Source organism: Muntiacus reevesi, chromosome 8, assembly GCF_963930625.1.
Source record: "Muntiacus reevesi chromosome 8, mMunRee1.1, whole genome shotgun sequence".
In the NCBI taxonomy this organism is placed as follows: domain Eukaryota; kingdom Metazoa; phylum Chordata; class Mammalia; order Artiodactyla; family Cervidae; genus Muntiacus; species Muntiacus reevesi.
In genome coordinates, this window is record NC_089256.1 from 8,446,365 (window position 1) to 8,457,306 (window position 10,942).

General features: G+C 45.8%; 1 pseudogene; it reads left to right on the forward strand.

The window, feature by feature from the left end:
• The first annotated feature begins 5,444 nt into the window (after positions 1-5,444).
• Positions 5,445-5,905, forward strand: LOC136173562 (small nuclear ribonucleoprotein Sm D1 pseudogene; annotated as a pseudogene).
• The last annotated feature ends 5,037 nt before the right edge of the window (positions 5,906-10,942 follow it).

Genomic DNA, 10,942 nt, shown 5'->3' on the forward strand with positions numbered 1-10,942 from the left:
TATAAACTAGCAGCGTGACTTTGTATTAATATTGTTATAAATAACATTAAGAACAGGTGCGTTTATTGAGTTCCTGATATACAGTGGTCCCTGTGCTATGCCTTTTACAAACCTACTTCATTCTAGGAGGCATTATTTCCAATTTCCACAGGAGAAAAAGTAAGGTTTAGGAAGATTAAATTACCTGCTCAAGTTTCTAAGTTGCTGCTGGCCAAGCTCTGTGGGGTTGAATGTGGAACTGGATAATTTGAGTCACTTTCACAGGGACTCATGTGCTGGGGCCATGTGTGTCTACACTTCATCAGACCTGACTCTTGAAGGGCCCTGGAGCATGGGGAGCTTTGCAGTAGGAGGACTAGACTGGTAAAGGCCACAGTGGTGCATCTTGAGGACCTTGATTGAAGTGAAACCCTCAAATTGTCCTTCAGTAAGAACCAGACAAAGCCCAGACTAGAATGTATTTGCCCAGTAAAATTTGTGCAAAGAAAGTGTATCATTGCCCATTTGGTATGATTTTATAGTCACCAGGGGGACTTCCCTGTCCCCAAATATCTCCCTTTTTGGCCTGTTATGCTGCCCCATAACACCATTAGTTCTCATTTCCTTTGAGTCTGAAATGTTGTGCAGTCTGTCAACACTTTCTGTGACAGGACTTCCCTAGTGGTCCAGTGGTTAAGAAACCACCTTCAGTGCAGGAAGGTGGGTTCAATCCCTGGTTGGGGAACTAAGATCCCACATGCCACAACTAAGACCCATTGCAGCTAAATAATTAACTAATTAAACTAATTCTTTATGATTTATCACACCTGGCAATGGATGGCTGTGAGACGTTTGGGAGGAGGGTGAGTGCCTGGAAGTGGCAGGGGGCTGGGGGCAGCTTTAGTTCCCTTCTGCTTCATGGCCAGGGATGAGGCCAACAGGAGGCAGAAGGGGACCCTGGGAGGCAGGGAGAATCCTGCCTTTGGATTTGGACCAGAGTTCTCAGTACCTTACTTTTCACCTGTTCTTGGCACCCTGATCCCCTGAGGCTGCCACTCTTGCAGCTGGAGTTCCAGACACAGTGGTTTGTTAAACAGGCAGAGCAGGTGCTGCTAGTGATTCGAGTTGGAGGAGGGAAGACAGGTCTTCAGTAGAATCTTCAATTGGCTGAAGATCCTGCAATGGAAATGCATTTTCTAGGGGAGAGATGTCTCTGGCTGAAAACTGAGTATTTCCTTGTTGGGGAAAAAAAGAGCTAAAAGGTTCTCACTGGCTGGCTGCATGAACATCAGGAAGCCCCCAGTTGACTTCTGATTCTGGAAATTCCTTCTGCAGAGGATAAAGCCTTTTATCCTACTATTAAAAGCTAAGCTCAGGCTGCATACCCTCGGCAGAGTGAATTCCTGATACTGCTTTTCCCTACAAGTCCATTGTTATGGAGGACAGACCTGAGCAACTGGGGAGCGCGGGCAGGTGGGGCCAGGCAGGCAGGTTATCAGAGATGTCCTTGCACTTGCTGGTTTCACGGTGCACTGTAGGTTGGCCTCCTTGTGTGCGTGCTCAGACAGTCGTGTCTGGTTCTTTGCAACCCCCTGTATTGTAGCCCGCCAGGCTCCTCTGTCCATGGGATTTCCCAGGCAAGAATACTTGAATGCGTTGCCATTTCCTTCTCCAGGGGAATCATCTTGACCCAAGGATGGAAGCTGCGTCTCCTACATTGGTAGGCAGATTCTTTACCGCGGAGTCACCGGGGGAGCCCATGGTCTCCTTACATAGGTCAAAAGTGTATGCATATGACTGATGAGGCTGTAGCCTTGACTATTTAGTAGTTTTCTGAGTTACTTTTATAGCATGCCTCCAAACTTGGTTGACTTTGTTGACTTCAGAAAGTCCTCAAAGAGATTCAGCCCTGAGGACTTCCCTAGTGGTTAAGACTCTGTGCTTCTACTCCAGGGGACACGGGTTTAATCCTTGGTCAGGGGACTATGATCCTGCATGCCATGCTGCACAGCCAAAACATTAGTAATTAAAAAAGAAGATATCCAGCCCTAATCCCTGAAATCTGTGAATGTCACCTTAAATGGCAAAGGGTTCTGCAGTTATGATTCTGTTTAGGATCTTAAGATGGGGAGATGATCCTGGATTATTCATGTGGCCCCTATATGTAATCACAAGTTTCCTTAGAAGGCAAAAGGAGGGGGAGACTTGGCTATAGACAAAGAGGAAAAGGCCATGTGACAGAAGCAGAGGGAAGCATGTCAGAGTGTCAGAGGGAAGGTACTGGCTTTGAAGATGGAGGGGCCACGAGCCAAGGAATGCAGCTGTAGAGGCTGGAAAAGACAAGACCAAATCCTCTCTCGAGTCTCATGGCCCTGCCAACACCTGGATTTTGGTTAGTGGAATGGTTTTGGATTTCTCACCTGCAGAGCTATAAGCAAATACATATATGTGGCTTTAAGCCACCACTTTTGTGGCATTTTGTTACAGTGTCACAGGAAACTAATACATGGGCTGAGGTGGGAATTTCATCCTTGGGGTCCTGGCCCTTCAGGGGCTTCCACTTTAGGAGGTGAGATGAAACCCCCGGGGATCTTTGGATACTAACTGTGCACCACACTGTTTCCCACGACCCTTAGCAGTGGAGTGGAGTGGGCTGAGGCTTGGGGGCAAAGAGTTTAGGCTCAGAGATGCCAGTTCAAGGCTGGTGCTGCCATCTGTCATCTGATCGACTTTGAGAGTGTTAAGTGAACTCTTGAAGCCCGGCAGCAGAAAATGGAGCTAAGAGTACAGGCTCTGTGAACATGAAATGAACTAAGTGCTGCGATGGAGTCATGGTGAGCTCAGTGCCTGGTCCGTTTATTGTAAATCCCTCATCCCTCTCTCCACAGACACACAAAGTATTGATGTTCTGAGTAACTGGGGAGGTGACTGTGAATTAGTCAAAAAAATCTGAATTCTAGACTTTCGGTTAAAAAAAAAAAAAAAGAAACCCATTATTTTACAGATGGGGAAACAGGCTCAGAAAAATTTCTGACTGTATCTCCAGCCCTACTAGTCAAGTGATAGTAAGATCTGTAAGTAAGGTATGATCAAATGTTCCTTCCTACCTTGTCAATCACCAAATCCAGCACTATTCTTTGACTTTTAGTCTCCTCCCTTCCACAGGCACAGATTGAGAAGGAAAAAAGGGTTGTTCTTAAATGAACATTGCATGGGATCTGCTGACATTGAAGTGGACTTGGATTTTTAGTGATGTAAGCTACTGTAGTATAAGAAATAATGGCATTTAAAATCAGGCCCTGACGAGGCTGAGAAAGACAAATGCTTCATTTTTCTTGACTACAGTTGAGTTCCTCTATGCATATAATATCCCTGAAGGATCTAAAAGTGTGTGAAGTGTACATGTGCACACATGATCAAGGGAGGTCCAGGTGAGAATGGGTGTGCTGCATCTGAGTGAGCTGGTGTGAGTACCACATCCTCTGTTAGCTTGGACTGGAAGCCTCAGAAAGCAAGGCAAGGTTTGCAGGTAGCTGATTTTGGCAGGTGATTCCAGGGAGCAGGAGCGGGGAACTCAGAGAAGTGAAACAGAGAAGGTGGGAAAGCCAGTCCAACAGTATGTTATCGAGCTGGTCAATACTGTGGGAAGTGGCCTCAAGGGGCCCTGGGTGGATGTGCCTGGGGCTGGTCCCTGTGGGGGGTGGGAGAGAGGATCGTTGGTGACAATGTCAATAGCCTTCACCCATCTCACCTGGTTCATGCTACCAAGGGCCTGGCTGCTTGGCCACAGGCAGGTTCACAGGCAGGGACAGGACATCTGGGGGCAGGAGATGCATAGCTGGGGAGGCAGGTGTTTACAGCTGGTGGCTGCAGTAATGGGGGTAGAAAAGGCAGACAAAACATATGTGAGACAGGGCTTAAGATGTGTGCACCACTTTCTCCTACCAGAAGGACTTTTGTGTTGGTGTTGAAACCTCACTTCTGTCTTGTTATTAAAAGCATCTTCCAAGTATTGGAGTCTGCAAGTATAGATGTGATGGGTTTTGTGCAAGCTCAGTAAACTATTTAGAATCTTTCTGTGCTAATTGACATAGCAAGGGAATGACATTGGGCAAGGATCTGGGATGCGTCATGCCCTGTGCTGGAAGAAAGGATGAGGAGATGAATACAACATGAGTTTCTGTCCTTAAGGAGGTACCACAGCTAAGGGGGTGGTGCTGGTTCCTGACAGTCGATGGGAGTGAAAATCTCAGCTCCTTAACCATTAGCTGTGGACTTGGGAAGCCCACACCACTTTTCTGAGCCTCAGTTTCCACACTGATGGAAATAATAATAATGTCTTTAGAGGTAGGATATCAAAATGAAATGATGCAATGAAGGTAAACTGCTTAGCTCAGTCCCTGGCACGTTACACAGTGGTGCTGATAAGAAGCTTGCTTGCAAGTGCGAAGATGCTGGTACAGGGTAATTCCTGTTCATGTGGCGAGTGTTGTCTACATTTGAGGGAAGCAGAATGAGGAATTAATGAAGGCTAGAGTGAAGTGAAGTGAAATTTGCTCAGTCATGTCCAACTCTTTGCGACCCCATGGACCGTAGCCCGCCAGGCTCCTCTGTCCATGGAATTCTCCAGGCAAGAATACTGGAGTGGGTTGCCATTTCCTTCTCCAGGGGACCTTTTGACCCAGGGACTGAGTCAGGCGATCTGAGCCACCAGGGAAGCCCTAATGAAGGCTATGTAAAGACAAAGATTGTTGATACAATCATACAAGAAAAGATGACATCACATGGTGATTTTCATGTAAAATTCAGTCAAAGCAATCGAGAAACCATTAGGACCAGTAGCAGGTTCAGAAGTCTGGGTGATTAGATTAGAAAACAAGAGGTTATATAAGAGAAGTTTAGAGAAAACAGACAGAATAAATGTTACTAGATGGGAGGAGATGATATTTTAAAGATGGCAGTTCTTCTCAAATTATTGTATAGACTCAATAAATCACGTTCATTGTTAGTATGAGACTTGTTGCTACTTCATGATTGGAAACAAATGTGTCATATTTACCCTATTGTGCCTTTGACCCAACAATTCTGTTTTTAGGAGTCTTGCTGCTGTTCAGTTGCTCAGTTGTGTCCGACTCTTTGCAACCTCAAGGACTGCAGCATTCCCGTCTTTCTTGTTCTTCATCAACTCCTGGAGCTTGCTCAGACTCATGTCCATCAAATTGGTGATGACATCCAACCATCTCATCCTGTGCCTTCCCCTTCTCCTCCTGCCTTCAATCTTTCCCAGCATCAGGATCTTTTCTAAGGAGTCAGTTCTTTGCATCAGGTGGCCAAAGTACTGCAGTTTCAGCCTCAGCATCAGTCCTTCCAACGAATATTCAGGACTGATCTTCTTTAGGACTGACTGGTTTAATCTCATTGCAGTCCAAAGGACTCTCAAGAGTCTTCTCTGAGAGTAAGTGTTTTCGGCCATTCATACGCCCGACCTCGGCTGTTGGTGGTCGGATTTTGTGTACTATCAGGCCAAAAGGGTGACGGCGCCGATGGGATGAAGCTCGTGAGATTTTTGATGAAATTGAGTCACGAAACTGTAACCTTTGAATTAAAGAATGGAACACAGGTCCATGGAACAATCACAGGTGTAGATGTCAGTATGAAAACACATCTTAACGCAGTGAAAATGACCCTGAAGAACAGAGAAACTGTACAGCTGGAAACACTGAGTATTCGAGGAAATAACATTCGGTATTTTATTCTGCCAGACAGCTTACCTCTGGATACACTACTCGTGGATGTGGAACCAAAGGTAAAGTCTAAGAAAAGGGAAGCTGTTGCAGGAAGAGGCCGAGGCCGAGGCCGAGGAAGAGGACGTGGCCGAGGAAGAGGATGTGGCCGAGGCCGAGGAAGAGGACGTGGCCGAGGCTGAGGTCGAGGAAGAGGGGGTCCTAGGCGATAATGTCTCTCAAGACTACTATTTCAAAGTAGTTTTGTTTATGGCAGGTGGGGAAGGAAGACTAATCCATGACAGAGGAAGACTATGAGGCCAAGGCAGAGGAATTTGAAGTCCTAAGCAATAATGTTCCTGGAGCTTACTGTTTCACAGGGGTGGATGTTCAAGTTTTTTGTACAGGCTTTGTTTGTTTGTAGCAGTTTTTAGTAAACATAAATGTAACAACAACGACAACAAAAAGCGTCTTCTCCAACACCATAGCTCAAAAGCATCAGTTCTTCATTGCTCGGCCTTCTTTATGGTCCAACTCTCACATCCATACATGGCTGCTGGATAAACTATAGCTTTGACTAGATGGACATTTGTTGGCAAAGTGATGTCTCTGCTTTTTAAAATGCTGTCTAGCTTTGTTATAGCTTCTTTTTTTAGGAGTCTAGCCTCTAGCCATACTTAAGCATGAACTCGTCCAAGTTTCATTGCAATAGTTTGTGTTAGTAGAAAATTGGAAACCATCTAACATTCTTCAATGGGGCTTCCCTAGTAGCTCAGCTGGTAAAGAATCCACCTGCAATGCAGGAGACCACAGTCCGATTCCTGGGTCAGGAAGATCCGCTGGAGAAGGGATAGGCTACCTATGCCAGTATTCTTGGGCTTCCCTTGTGGCTCAGCTGGTAAAGAATCTGCCTGCAATGTGGGAGACCTGGATTCCATCCCTGGGTTGGGAAGATCCCCTGGAGAAGGGAAAGGCTACCCACTCCAGTATTCTGGTCTGGAGAATTCCATGATTCTCTGATGTTATGGAGTGCAATGTAATGGCAAATAAAGTCAGCGTGTATCGACAGGGAAGTTTTCTAAGACACCAATTCATAGGATAATGTGTACAGTATGCTTCCAATTGTGTGTGAATGAAAATATTGGCCCAGGTCATCACTAATTTAGCCGGAAACTGGAACAAGTTTAAGAGAGATTTAATTTTTTCAAATGAAGTGATATTGTGTTTGTTAGTGTAAAAAAAAGGTGAAAAGGAGTAACATATATTTTCCTTATAGAATAGCCCCAGTACATTTTTGGTTATAGTTGTTCCAAAATTTGACCCTTAATTGACACTCCTAATTTAATGAAAATAGCCTAGTCATCAAGTAAGAGCCTAAATGAGAGTGTTCATTTCTGTTTTTCTTGACTTATGATTCAGTATTTAAAATATAGCTTTTCATCATAATCACTGAATATTGACTTTTCTATTTTCTTATACTTCTAGATTAATTTCCCTATTCATATAAAAGTCAGTGGGTAACTTATTAAAGTTTTACATTCTTTTTCATTCCTTGATCTTCCATAATTTTTTCCTTTTTACATAAATCATACATGAATACACTCTTGAGTTTTGTGTTTCACCTTGCAGCTCACTGTGTTGGTTGAATTTGTTACGTCTTAGGTAGGCCATGGAGTTTTCTGGTGGCTCAGTGGTACAGAATCTGCCTACAATGTGGGAGATCCAAGTTCAATCCCTGGGTAGGGAAGATCCCCTGGAGAAGGGAATGGCAATCCATTCCAGTATTTTTGCCTGGGAAATCCTGTGGACAGAGGAGCCTGGTGGGCTACAGTCTATGGGATCACAAAGAGTCAAACACGACTGAGCGGCTAACACTTTCACTTTCAGCAGGCCATGGTGTCTGGAAGTCTTCGCTGATGAAGCCTGCACCTAGATTTTGGGACTTGGATGCAAACTGTTCTCACAGGTTCCCTGATGGTCTCACAGGTGAGTTATGGTGGGTGCTCAGGGACTCCTTGGGCTTAGTCTCCCGTTTTATGTATTATCTGACTATCTTGGGTCTGAGCTGCAGCATGCAGGGTTTTCATTAGGTCTTGTGGGGTCTTTTGCTGCAGTGTGAGCTCAGTCACTGTGGTGCTCAGGCTTAGTTGCCCTGCAGCATGTAGGGTCTGAGTTCCCCAACCAGGGATTGAACCTGTATCCCCTGCATTGTAAGGCAGATTCTTAACCACTGGGCCACCAGGGAAGCTTCAGTCTTCCCTTTCTTTTTGCTGTCTCCTTTAGGGTCACACCCTCCTGGACGTCCTGCCGGAGAACTTGGAGTCTTGTGTACCCAGGTGGGGAACTTCGAATTTCCAGACTCTTCCAGGGAGCCCCACAAGACAAGTGAGTCCATCTCTTTTCCTAGGAGCAATAGCATTTCCCAGCTGTCATGATATTAATGTCTTCTCCAGGAATGGGGGTAGCTGAAAAAAAAGAAGGCCAAGAAAGGAAAGCAGACCTATTTCTTCTTGCCACAGCAGATGAGGATTTAAAGTGAAAAGGAGCAGGACTGTGTGGTCCAGGCAAAGATGATCAGAGCAAAGGAACACATTGGGGAGGCGTGAACTCGCCAGACACCCCTTCTCACTCCACCTCCACCTGCTTCAGCAAATGCCTGTCGGGGACCTTGTCAAAGGTTGTAGATCCTGACATCACAGAGTTTTTCTCTTTGCCACAGTCCCTTCATCTATAAAACAAGACCAATACTGGTGTATTGTGAGGATTTAATGAGTGAACATTTGTAAAGTGTTTAAAACAGGGCCTGGTGAGCCATGAGGGCCATGTAAGTATAGGTATTAATATTGTGATGAACCATCTGTGGCCTTTAATTGTTTTTCTTTACAGATGAGCTGCCTGTTTTAAAATTTTCCTTAGAATATCTTTTTTTCTGTTCAGGGAGAGAAAAGAAACTGCCAGTTTTGTACATTTAAACAACAAAGTGGTTTTATTTCAGAAACAGTCCCTATCATCCAGTCCTGGCCAAAACTTTTTTGGCATTTGCTTCTCTTTTTCCTTTCTTCTTCTTCTTTTTTTTTTTTGCCGTACCGCGAGGCTTGTGGGATCTTAGTTCCCCAACCAGGGATTGAACCTGGGCTGTGGCAGTGAAAGTGCTGAGCTCTAACCACCGGACCCCTAGAGAATTCCCATCATTTGCTTTCCAGTTGGGTTTACCTGATCTGAGAAAAAGTTGGCTGGCCTCTGGGTACATGTTCTTTTGTGTTGGTTTTTCCTGTCGTTGGAGAATCAGTGATGGCCCCATGGGAGCTGCTGGGAAAGCTCTGTATAGTTTGGAGAGAAGCTATGCCTTAGGTCCAAAGTTCCCCACAGTGTCCAGCCACGTGCCTGGGTTCTGGGTGGGGTCTGGGTAAGCAGCTTGATGAAGTGTAGCCTGCCAGCAGGGTAAGCAGATGAACAGGTCCCAGGATGGGAGCTTTGATGTGGAGCATTACCAATTGCTATAGTGTAAACAGTCCTACCATGGCCGATTTCAGCTAGCCAGCATGAGGTCCCTGAATGTGGAGCTGTGAGGAGATGTTGCTGGTCGGCAGGAATTGGCCTGCAAGCTGGTATGAGCCAGCTGGGGCTACCACCATCTGCTCAGGAAGAACATAGATGGAGCAGAAGAACACTTACTCCCATAGCAAAGGGGCTGTGGCTGGTAAGGTCGGGAATGTTCCTGTGGGGATTTCTTTCCGATCAGGGAGTATTGGCTGAACCGGAATGGATTAACATTGGCTGAGCATCTCCAGAGCACTTTCTGAGCTTAATGCTTTGCAGACATGATCTCATTTGATCTTTGTGATGACATTGCAAGCTGGCTAATGTCAACCCTATTTTCATAGGAGGAGACAGAGCCTCAGAGCTTTAAGTAACTTGCCCAAGGTGATGCAGAAGTAGAACAGGGATTTAAACAATACCAGTGAAAGCATAATGACTCCTGGGATGGAAAGCAGCAGAGAATAATGCTAATGAAGAAATTATAGGTAATTCTCTATGGGTGAATCCATCTTCACTTCACTCTATCACTCTGACATAAAAACCATGGATTTAAGACTTGAAAGGAGGCTTTATTGAGCTTAACCCCTTATCAAACAGATAACGAAATTGGACGAGAGCCACTGAAATAGAGATAGTATGAGCCCATGTGCAGCAATAGTTAGGAAGGTAGTCTGTACTCTTGGGAGACAGAGGGAAGAACTGATTTTACTTCCCCAGGCCCCTCCATCCCATTCCAGGGCAAGGGGCAAGGGCATTCTGTGCCCTAATTTGGGGAAAACAGAGTGATTCCTTGGACCAGAATTGTAAATAAGCCCACGGGAGGATGTGCATCCTTCCTTCCGTGAGGGGCCTTCCCATGGGCACTGGGGCCGTGGATTCCAGCCCAAGGAGCGGGACACTGCTCAGGATGCTGGTGGCTGCACACCCGCAGGCGACCAGCTGGCAGGGCACACGTGCCGCGGCCTCCGTTTGAGGAGGAGGGCTGCCTTTGAGAGCAGCACCGCGGGACTTCCTGGTTTGGCTGTCACTTCCGTGCAGAGGGACTGGAGAAAGTTCTGGCCCTCACCTTGTATCTCAGCTTTTGTTTATTAGGGAGGAGCTAAGCTGGCACATTTAAAACCTGCTGCTCACTCTGCACTGACTTGCCCTGTGAATCTATTGACAGCCTCTGGGTCCGATGGGGTCACCACAGGGGCGGGGTCACCATGCCTTCGGCCTGCAGGCAGGCTTTCCCATCATGTCCCGTCTCCATGGACACTGGGCTTCCTCTCTCTCTGGCCCCTGGGCAGAGTGTGGTCAGCTTTGGGTCACACCATCTTTTTTCCACTCCATAAGATCGTTCTGTGGTGGAGGCATAAAACAGATGCTTGCTTGAGGTGAATAGATTTTTTTTTCCTACCATATTGCCTTTTGGGGTGTTGCCTATATGCCTATAAAACCTGCTGTGGTGCTAACCATAGTTTATTCACTCATTCATTCTTTTTAATTTTTTCTTTTTTATAAAATTTATTTTTAATTGGAGGATAATTGCCTTACAATATTGTGTCAATTCCTGTCATACGTCAACATGAATTAGTCATAAGTATGCATATGTCCCTTCCTTCTTGAACTCCCCTTCCACCTTCCCCTCCTCGAGGTTGTCACAGAGTTCCCTGAGTCATACATCAGATTCCCACTGGCTATCTATTTCACGTATGGTA